Source organism: Blennius ocellaris (genome assembly GCF_963422515.1).
Source record: "Blennius ocellaris genome assembly, chromosome: 20".
Lineage (NCBI taxonomy): Eukaryota > Metazoa > Chordata > Actinopteri > Blenniiformes > Blenniidae > Blennius > Blennius ocellaris.
In genome coordinates, this window is record NC_137669.1 from 9,360,871 (window position 1) to 9,371,788 (window position 10,918).

The window sequence follows — 10,918 nt, forward strand, 5'->3', positions numbered from 1 at the left end:
TCAAAGTGGTCAACAGCTCTGTGGATCAGAGAGGAAATGGTTACATAACCGAGAAACATAAAGGCAGAATGAATGTAACCAAAACTGTTATGCAGCTAAGGTCACAGTAAATCTTCGAAGAGTTTGATGTGGAGTTTAAAGCCAGTCTGGGCTGGTGGAAACCATTCATGTCGTGAAACCGAATGTTTTTTATGGAGGAGAACATTTGTGGTCCAGCCTGAACTCTGCACTGAGAAGCTGCTGTTTTTACAACTTTATGTCATTAGTCTGAGAAAGAAACAGCCAGACCCCCGAACTCAGATTGGAAATGCCAATCAAACAATTAAAACACTTTTTTTTTACATGCCAACATCTGTCACTGTAAACACAAAAGCCAACAAGTCAGTGATAGTTAAGTGTTTTTCCCCAAGCAATATTTGGTCTGAAAATCTTGTAAAACGTGGTGTTGTGCTATATTAAAACCAATGCGATATATCACTTGTAATTATCAGTACTTCGCCATAATGATGTGCAATATGACCGATTTGCTTTCCAATCTGATACCAAAGGAAACCAGAGCTGTTATCACAGATACCGATTGATACTGATACTTTATGCAAAGTTGTTTGTGTCAACAGACACACCAGTGCATCAAAGTCACATGACTGATTTCCTATTTTTAGAAAAACCCCACCACTGGTGGGTTTATATGGTTCTGTGAAAGTGTCATTGCTCTTTTCACATGTCACATATCTACATGTGCGATCAGCAAGCATGAAAACGGATCCTTGCGGACTCTCATTTGGTATCTGAAGTATCAACATCACTACCTCACCATTTAGCACACAGCGTGCAGGCCACCTGAGCCACCCAGACCTTTATAAGGTGGAAATATCCATTCAGGTGGAAGTGTGAAAGTAAAATGTTGTCAGCAACATGGATCACTGGCCACAGAGGGTTTCAATCAGCCGTGCAGTCTGAGAGGAAAAGGCACGGCAACTCTGTCCAAAATGTCACTGACAAATGTGCAGTGCGAGAGCACTGAAGGTTGCCGTGTTGCAGGGCAAAGAGGGAGGAATGACAAGGGTTGAAAGAGTGGAAGATAAAGAGATGGATGAAGCTAGATAGAAGGCGGAGGTGGGGGAGATAACACAAATGAAGAAAAGTAGCAATGGGAAGAAGTTTACGGAGGCCAGAGAATGAAGGGCACAAGAGGACGTGACGCCAGAGGATGGGCTTAAAGCTAAAATCTTAAAAGTCCTTTTGTACGAGATCAGCTGGAGGGATGAGAGGAGAATCTTCTCTGAGTGCTGCTTGATGGGACGATTGGGGGAGATGGGGGGGGGGGGCGTTACAGCTGGACTGTTTCATAGAAATCTTCTTGGAGAGAGATGAAAAACCGAGTGGATGCAGCAGGCTGTGTGCGCATCCTGGCTCACTCTGCTCCTCCTTGAATGCTTTCACACAAAACATTGTACACCGTTAGATGAATTCCACCACGGTGCTTATTCTGATTACTTTACAACCTGGTGTGGCGAGAGCACTGAGTTGTGTAGGTGTGTTTTGCCTCAGATGACCTCAATTTGAGTTTGCTTTGGTGTTTGTGACAATGAGCCCAGTGGCCACAGGGTGGCGTAGTAGTTTGTGCTGTTACCTCACAATATCACCAATATCACTGGTTTGAGTGTGGGTTGGGGGCCTCTCTGTTTTGAGCTTGCATGTTTTCCTTGCATGCTTTTTTTTGCTGCGTACTCCGCCTCTTCATGTGGCCAATTTACCTTTGGCTAAACCCCGCCCCCAAACACAAATGAAAGAATAGCATTCAACTACCATCTGCCTGGACTCAGACAAACATTCTCCGCTCTGCAGAGAACCACTAGAGGTGGCAACACTTATTTTGTTTTGTTTTACGAGCTATTTAAGTACTTTAAGACGCAAAAATTATCAAACATATGCCCGGGGCTCTTGCAACAGCAATACGAGGTATCCTGAAAGAATTAACATCTCATTTTCCAAACAAAACAGGATCCCTTTTTTTACCAAAGGTCAAGTGGTGCCTCTATAAGGTGCAAATGTTCTATAAGTGTGTCTGAATGTTTGTCTCTCTTTTGTTTGCTCGATGACCGACTGGATGCTTTGTATCCCGCCTTGTAACAGCTTGTATCCCGCCTTTCTCTTGAATCAGCTCCAGTGTCCTGCGAGTGTACAGTATGTTGGATTCAACAGCACAGGCCAAAACTTGACTGAAGGGAAGATATTAAGTTGGTTCATCTGGCATTTGCTGTGACACAAGAAGCTAATTTGAAAGTGAATATGTATGTGTGTTTTGGAAATATTGGTGAGCTGTTTCACAACCTCTGCAGAAAAATTGGATCAGTTGCAAGGCCGAAGGTGAATTTAATCGAACGAGCCATGTGTATTTGTGCGTACGTGCACGCAACTTTGAGCAAAGGTGGTCATAAATTTAGCAGACCATTTTAATATATTTTAGCTTGATGCTCTCCAACTGTGCTCTATTTGTCAGTGATGCTTTATATCCTGCAGTAGACGGTAATCACTGTGAATTTACAACTTGGACCGAACACACTATGTAGTTGTAACTGGTTCAAATGACTGAACCGTCCATCCTTGTTCTGGTCCGGTAGAGTCTGTAGGCTATTGGCAGACTTGTCCTGATTGCCCACACACAAGTAGGCCTGCAGTTCATTTTCCTTCAACACACATAATCACATTTGAATGGAAAAGTGAAACTCATCTCAATTGTTTTAACCGATTTCAGACCTTTGCTTCCAATGGAATTTTTTTTGTCAAGACACAGCAAAACCACTGTGGTTTAGAACCTCCATTGCATATTTACACACCCTGAAAACATGAAGCCACTTCTATGTGTTGTGCATGAATTTTATTTCAAAATATACCAAGTTGCGAAATGTACATGGTTATATGAAGTCATACGATTCAGTGATGATGTACAGTGAATGCTGGAAGGTGGAGAAGCTGTTTGCCTTCTGCTTGTAAAAGATAATTATACTATGCTGCTTTATTCTTTTTCTTGATCCAATACTGAGCTGCTGTTGAAATGTCACGGCAGGCGTGAGGTTTCATTATATTTCTCTTTGATATTTGAAGTGTTGCTTTGGAAACAGCTCGTGTGTGCATGCCATCCAGATGTGTTACGGCAATTACAGTCTATCTTTAAGAACTTTTCATTGTACAACTCTAATGTAGAAGAAGGCACTTGTTTATTTCATGACTCGTTGATCCTCAAGGAATATTAAACAAGACAGCTTTCAATCTACTGAAAGCAGAGTGAGTTTCTGTGTATGTGTGTTAGTACTTGTGTGCAGGTGAGGTCTGACTCACCACCAGCTCTGTAGGGATGAACATATTTGACCTTACAATCTATCCAATCACAGGGGTTAAGACGTGGTTTGGGGACGGACGTTACAGCTGGGGCAGGATTCAGGTCAGGGTGGCTACGTTTGAGATTGGGGCTGTTCAATCTGTGCACCTCCAGGTAATGCTACAGAGACATGTATGGGTGTAGACTGAAAATCACACAGCAGCTCTTTGAAATTGTGGAAGTTTATTTCTCTACACTATTTTCAGAGCTAAATGTGTATTTTCTCTAAGACAGCTGCTGCTTTCTTAAATAAATGATGTTAGAAGTTTGTAGAAATGTAGAAGTCGTCATTTCTTATTGTAGATTACATATCATACCATCATTCACGTCTAAAAGAAAGGGTTTGTCAATACAGTATATAACAGATACCACTCATCTGTGCGCTGCCTTTCACTTCATAAATGTCTCCAATGTCACCAAACAGAAAGTTTTATTCAACATGACCATGACTTGTTTGCTTTCACTGTCACGTGTGTTTGTTTCCTTTTTATTATCCATGTTGATTATGTGTGAATGAAGTGGAAAACGTTATGCTGAAAGTGTTAAAACAGCTGGAAATGGCTCGAGAATGAGAAACTGGGTTATAACAGGTAAAATAGATTAAACAATTCTAATTAATTAAAAAAACATAAGACTATAGAAACATTTGGTGGAGGTGAAACAGCAATAATATTATTAATATCTAAAATATATACTATTTAATTTATTATTTGAGCTGATATCTAAAGCCGCACTGCCGCGTGCGTCAGCAACATGCGACGTTTCACGGCAAAAGCAAATAGAAGACAATAGCGCTACCTCAGACACTGCCTCCACGATTAATACTTCATCTTTGCATCATTACTTAAAATAATTTTATGAAAAGGTCAGTGATGATCCAGGTGGAAAGAATCTTAGCTTTTTGTGTAAACTTTGCCCGCCGGGCTTCAAGAAGCATCTCCGTACATCAACAACATCAACAGCAAACCTGAGATGGCACATTGAACTGAAGCATCCGGCGAGTCTTTCATGGTATGTGGAGAAACTAAAACATCAAAAGACACGGCAATGGCGAGCCAATAATGGGCTGAATATTGCACTTTTATGACCCAAGTTCTAGAACTTTTCTTTGGGCAAATAAGTCAGGAAAAATGCAACTCACTAAAAACTGAAAAGTAACATAGATAAATAATGTTTAAATGTTTTGAACTTTGAATGTTGCACTTTGAGGTACAGCTTAAGTTTCTTACCTCAGCCTGGCTCCTACTTCAGATTGTGTTTGTGTTTGTACAATAATTATGTCGACACATCTTCTGGACTTTGTTGTTAACAGTATACTGCAGTTCACAATGGTCTCCTTGAGGGTTTTACTATTTTAACTTCTAATTTGTTTGTAGAACCTGCCTGGTATATTTTCCTTTGCACCTTAAGGACTACTGTCCATTTTTTTATTTAATTTTTTTGTTTTTTGTTTTTAATAATTCCTCATTAAAAAGACCATACAAGCAGCATGTTTTGGAGAATATACTGTAGGGGTGGGAAGCTGCAGCTGGCTGCTAGTGTAACTGAATGGGAGGCAACAATAGGGAAATGCCAGTATTCTGAGGGTAATAGCTCACAGCAACATATTGAAAAAAGAAATATGAACTATTTTTGGAACGGAAGTATGAACTATGTATATAAAATTTGTGAACTTATCTTTGAACTAATTCATGTAGAAACTGAACACTGGTTATTTGTGCATGATAGGGAAAACTCTGATGACTCTGTCGTACTATATTGTGATGGAAAACAAATGAGGTTGAGTGAAGTCGAGACAAGGCAAGATCAAGTCGAGTAGGGATAAGTGTGTACTAGTGGAAAAGCACCACAAAACACTTTGTCGCTGTGAAGCCGTCTCCTTATCTTTCCTGAACTGATTTGCAAATAGGATTAAAAAAAGAGCTTTAGTTCTGAGCCAAAACTTAACCATAGAACTTGGACAATATGATTAACGGATCTAAACCTCTTCATACAGCAGTGAGAAATTAATGCTTGTGTGAATAGTATTTAATTATATGTATGATCACACTGAGTTGTGCAACTTTGACAAATACGCGATGATTAAATTTACATCTGTGTTTTGTCACATGTAAAATGAGGCTGTTTGTTGTTGTTTTTCTTATATGCGTGTGACTGTGTGTGGGTGTGTTTATGAGAGAGTTTGAGAGGATGGATTGCAAGTTTTGGGAACTTGTGAAAATGCATGTATGTTGTCTCATGGAAGGCTGAATGCTGGAAACCAGCCGGTATGCATTTTGCAATACTCCTGCCTACATTTCCATCACATCCCCAATCGACACACATTAAAAACATAAAGAAAATGTCACTAACTGCATGGAAGAGGACATTGTCAACTTTCTGACCCATGTGGCAGACATACAGCTGTGTCCTGGTGTCTCTCTTTAAGTCCTCATTTTGTCCTGCATGGGACACAGAGCTTGACTGTGTATCACCATGGTTCTGTTGCCTTGGCTCATTTTGGGTGCAGGAATTTTCGATTTAACATTGGTGAGCACTGATTTGTGAATATGATTTGATTTATTTAGCATTCCCAAAAGAAAACAACTGCTTTTGCAGTGCACGGCCATCAGCCTAACACAACATTTTGCACTCGTTCTTCAGAGAGGGGGGTAGTCAAGGCTCAAAGCACCCCGACCCATATAGCCGGGATTGTTTTTGGATGCACCGAAGGAAACTTTGTAGACAGCAAACAGCGGGGGTGTTAGTGCTCCAACATGCAACCTTGGTGCATTTGGATGCTTTTTCATGGAAAAAGAAACACAAAATGAAAAAAAAAGAAGAAGAAATGCTTGTTGGGGAAATATTTGTATTCACGCTTTTAAACTTTGTAAGTAACATGAATTTGTGGGCTGAACAGCAGATCTGAATAATTACCATGCGCTATGTTGCTTTTTCAGAAAGCCAGATGGGGCCCAATTTAGTCAAATCACATTAAAAAAAAACAGAATGAGGGGAATTCTTATACTGTTGCACCATGTACATGGAACATGAATCAACCGAGCTTTTCCGAGGCACAGAGGAGCGCAACATCTCCAGACGTGCAAAACACGTGGCAGCCTAATCTCAAAATACCCTGAAAACATGACCCAAACATAATCCACCCGTTTCCACTTTACATCTGCAACACATTTATTACGATGACTGAGTTATAGTTTGGTATTTATGATGTTTGAAGTTATTAGCCAACCAGTTACATTTGAGGCCACCTCCACAAAGCCAATATATCCACCAACTGCGTTTGCTGAAAGCAGCACTTTTTTGCCCAAAAACCTAAATCAAATTTACCAGAAGGCTGGGAAAACAAAAAACAAAAAATGTGTGGAGGACACAGAGATAATATTAGCTACAATAATAATGTCAGGTCATAAAATATTGGTCTGTTTTGGCCAGTGCTCACATATTAAAGTAATGGAAAGTCTCCCCTCCTGCATGAGATTTGATCTCTTTGATCCTTTATCTCTGCTGATGGTGGAGCATAGTTTCGGGCTTCGGTCTGACATGTGCTTTGCTTTGTTGCCTGGAAACTTCTCACCTATTACAAACTGTATTCAATAGACGTTTGTTTTCTTGCTTTTTCTTTTCTTCTTTTTTTTTTTTTAAAGAAAATCTCCTCACCCGTCATCACTTTGTCAAGCTTGAGACTCTGGACCAGTTCTCACTGTGCAGTTGGGATGGAACCACATCAAGTTCAGTCTTCAGTCCAGATACTATGAGCAGAGTGAAGTCGGAGCTCGCTCTCTTTGGCTTTGCAAATGCACTTTACAGTCAGTGGCTTCAGTGTGGCCCTGCGGTGTGAAACCCATTAATGAGGAATAATGAGGACAGATGACATTTTTCAAGCTGATGTAGTCAGATTTTGATACAAACCAGTTTCCATGCGTCATCTCGAACTCAGGGGGGCTGTTATCGGTGCTCCACAAAAAGACAAGTGACCCCAAAGTTAGTTATCTGTAAAATAAACAAATACATAAATAAAAGCCTGTGATCAGAAGTAATATTGAATACAATGACGATCTCCATCCTGATCTCCAGACAATTTCCGAGAAAATAACCGGAAAAAAAAATACATGTATGGAAGTGTTTTAGCTTCAGTAACTAAATAAGTGTGAGGTCTGTGTGGGCTTATGTGTTAAGCCTTAATTTTACAGCTACTTTCAGGAAATTTTACTCCTAAAGGATTAAGATCTTTTAGGATTTAGTAACTTGAACATCAAGATTATTTGTCATGTAAACATGCAATCAGATCGAATTGAGGTGTACAGCTAATGAAAATCACACATTTATTTTCTTGTTGTTACATGTTACTGGATACAATCTTTTTAATTAACCACATATGCCAGAAATGTTCTGAAAGTCGCTTGGTCGGTTGCCTGATTAATCATGTATAGAAATTGAATGAATGTGCAGGCCATTATCTGAATCTAAAATAGCTAATCCTGACACCGCTAACCAACTCTGTTGCATTCCCCCAAGAATATCAACCAATTCAATCAGTGCATCAATCCCATCATGCTTTGCTCTGTGGCTTTGGCCATGCGTGACATGCGCACTTCAGCTTTGCCAATGAAAACAATGACATATGCATGTTGAAGTGGCTGCAATTTCTGTTTTATCAACCAAGTTTGTACTTGTTTTTTGTTTTTCTGTGTGTGAAGCATCATGTGGTGCCACGTTGTGCACACAAAGCTCTAACAGAATAGCAATCTCACATGACCAAATCATATACAAGGTTACATCACCTCTCCGACCTGATCAGAATCAAAGCCAATCTGATTGTCATTTAATCGGGATCATTTAATCGGCTCCATTCTAACTTTGAGAAACTGGTCATTTCCAACACAAACCCCGGACAGGAATTTTGCTGTAGATTTCAAGAAAATGGGCCAAAGACTATGTGTGAACATTTACCTGCCTCTGACACATACACACGTCTTGAAATCTCCTTCAATGTCAGCTTTGCGATCGACAACTGCATCGTACCACAAAATACCTTCATCCCCCGAATGCCTCAATAACTTGACGTGTCAGAGACGCTTTGACCTCCGGCTGACTGCAGTGATTTTCTATGCCAAAAGAATAACCTAATGAATATCTTTCATCCCTGATAAACTAATATCCTGTGCCTGTCCGTGTGAACGTCTCCTCCGGCGTTTTTTATATTCTGGCTTTTCAAAGTCCAGACTTAAAGAGGTCGTATTTTGAGCCCTACAGGATTCCTAACGACCTCTCTGTTATCGCTCCAGTGCTACTCCTCACACCTGCACTCAAGGATAATATTTACCCTGTCTGTCATCGTCGCACGGTGGATGCGTGTGTGTGTGTTTGTGTGTGTGAACGTGTCTTCCTGTCTGTGCGTCGGACTGCAATGATGGCTACCATTCTTCCCTTCCCTCGGTCGTCTTATTAAGAGAGGGCGGAGCAGATGTGGCCGGTCTGTGGGAAACTAATCTTTCTCATGAAGAGTGGAAGCGGAGTGCTGAATTTCGAGGCAGAACCAAAAACCTCCCCGGTCACTCATAATACTTCAATTACCCGCTACTTGAATGCACGAGCATGCTCGTTCTGTTTGAGTGCACACTTGGTTTGTTGAGGGTTTTTTTTGCACTTTTGTGTGCAGACCAGCTAATAACTGGATGGGTATTTTCTAGATGGGGATGTGTGACGACTGCAGATTGGGTGGCATACCCTGCCTCATGCATCTCTCTGCAAGGCGTCACTCCCGGAGCAACATGTGATTCCTCCAGCTAGGCCATATTCCCCTGAGCTTTTAAACATGAGCCGGAAGAAGAAAGAAACTGAGAGACTGGAAAAAGAAGTATCAGGAGCGGCCAATGTTTTCGACGAACCTGGGGAATCATTTGTAATGAGAACGACAACAACTGAATGATGAGTATTTTCAGATTCCACCCGCGAGTAGATCAGCACAGCAGGGGGGGTTTATCTGGATACAAATACATTTCCCTGCATTTGATCTTTAAGGTTTTTTTTCGGGGTTTTTTCTTAGGAAACCCAATGCTCTTCAGCTCTCGCAATGTTTCATGATTCATTGTGTTTGAGATTTTGACAAAAATCAAACAAGCGGTAGCAACTTCTCAGATAATAACGAAGCAGCACTGGTTCGCCTGGCTCAGTCAACACAGATCAACTTGAAAGACTGTTTGAGTTTTTGTTCCCTGTCGGCGATCAGATTTGTTCTGCATTATGAAAAATACACAAGAACCACTCATCTTTTTCCTCTTTATTATGAAGCTGAAACAAGTAGCTGATTATGTTAGAAAACAGGTAGAACACACAAAAAGCCCGGCTCATTCAGAAATGAAAGTGTTGGTTTTCCAAACACAAATGTTTTATCAGGTTTAATTGTGCTGGGTAATATTTCATTACATTTAGTCTGATTGCTTGCCCGTTTTCACTGCACTCGGTTAACTTGCTCCTGATTATTGACTTGGAAACAGTCTGTGGTTTTTGTTTTTTTTCATGAGACAACCACAAACTTGCAGTTGAAGGAAATGTGGAGGCCTACAAACTCACAATATAAGTGGTCTACCTTTCAATGTGCATATTAGTTGCTGCAAACTGTGTGTGTTAAAATGTGACAGTGACGCCCAAAAAAGAAGGCATGAAGAGCAGCCGACTTCCAGATGTACATTTCATTATCAAACTCTTACCAGAAGAATCCAGAATGTGTCAACAATTGCTGTAAAAGATATCTTATTCATCAGATGTGTGTAGCAAATTTTTTTTTTTTTTTTTTTTTACAATGAGGCACAAAACCAGTCAAGACGTCATTAAAATACGGAGAGCGTACTCAAATAAATATCTAACTAGAGGAAAAATTAATATTTATACTGCTGAAAATTACACATAGGATTAATTTTAAGCCATTTTACAAGTTGAAATCTCTACAGTCACACCATTTCATGTGTTTTTCATCAGTCACACAGTCAAACGCTCAACCAAAATATCCCTGAATGTTGCAACAATCGGTTAAAGGAAGTGACTCATGAGGGTTATAAGAAAAGATTGTTTTGTCATTTCGATTCTGCAAATGCTCTTGTTGGAGAGCACACACTTCACACTTCCGCAGAGCATAATGAATTAGTTAAAAGCATAATCAGTGGCTCCTGCAGAACACCGATTTGGGGCTCTCTGTTTTGGAGTTTTTACCCGCACCAACGGGCTTGGTGTATTGAATAAGCCCCATTTCATAAACCTGCAGTGTGATGATACAAGAATGAACCCCAAACCACAAAAATCTTTGATTATGATGCAATCTATTGCTGATTTAGAAATTATTTAAACTGATTTCTCTGTTGCATTGGATTGTGTTGTATTCCAGGTTTTTTCTGATTTTTTTTTTGTATTTGTTTTCACATAAGCCTGACGTTCCCATGGGTCTTGCACAAGGAAACTTGTAGTGGCGGTATAGCACTCAGGGAAGACGCAGGTCTTTACATTTTATCAAATGTCTCAAACTTTGATTGACACATCAAA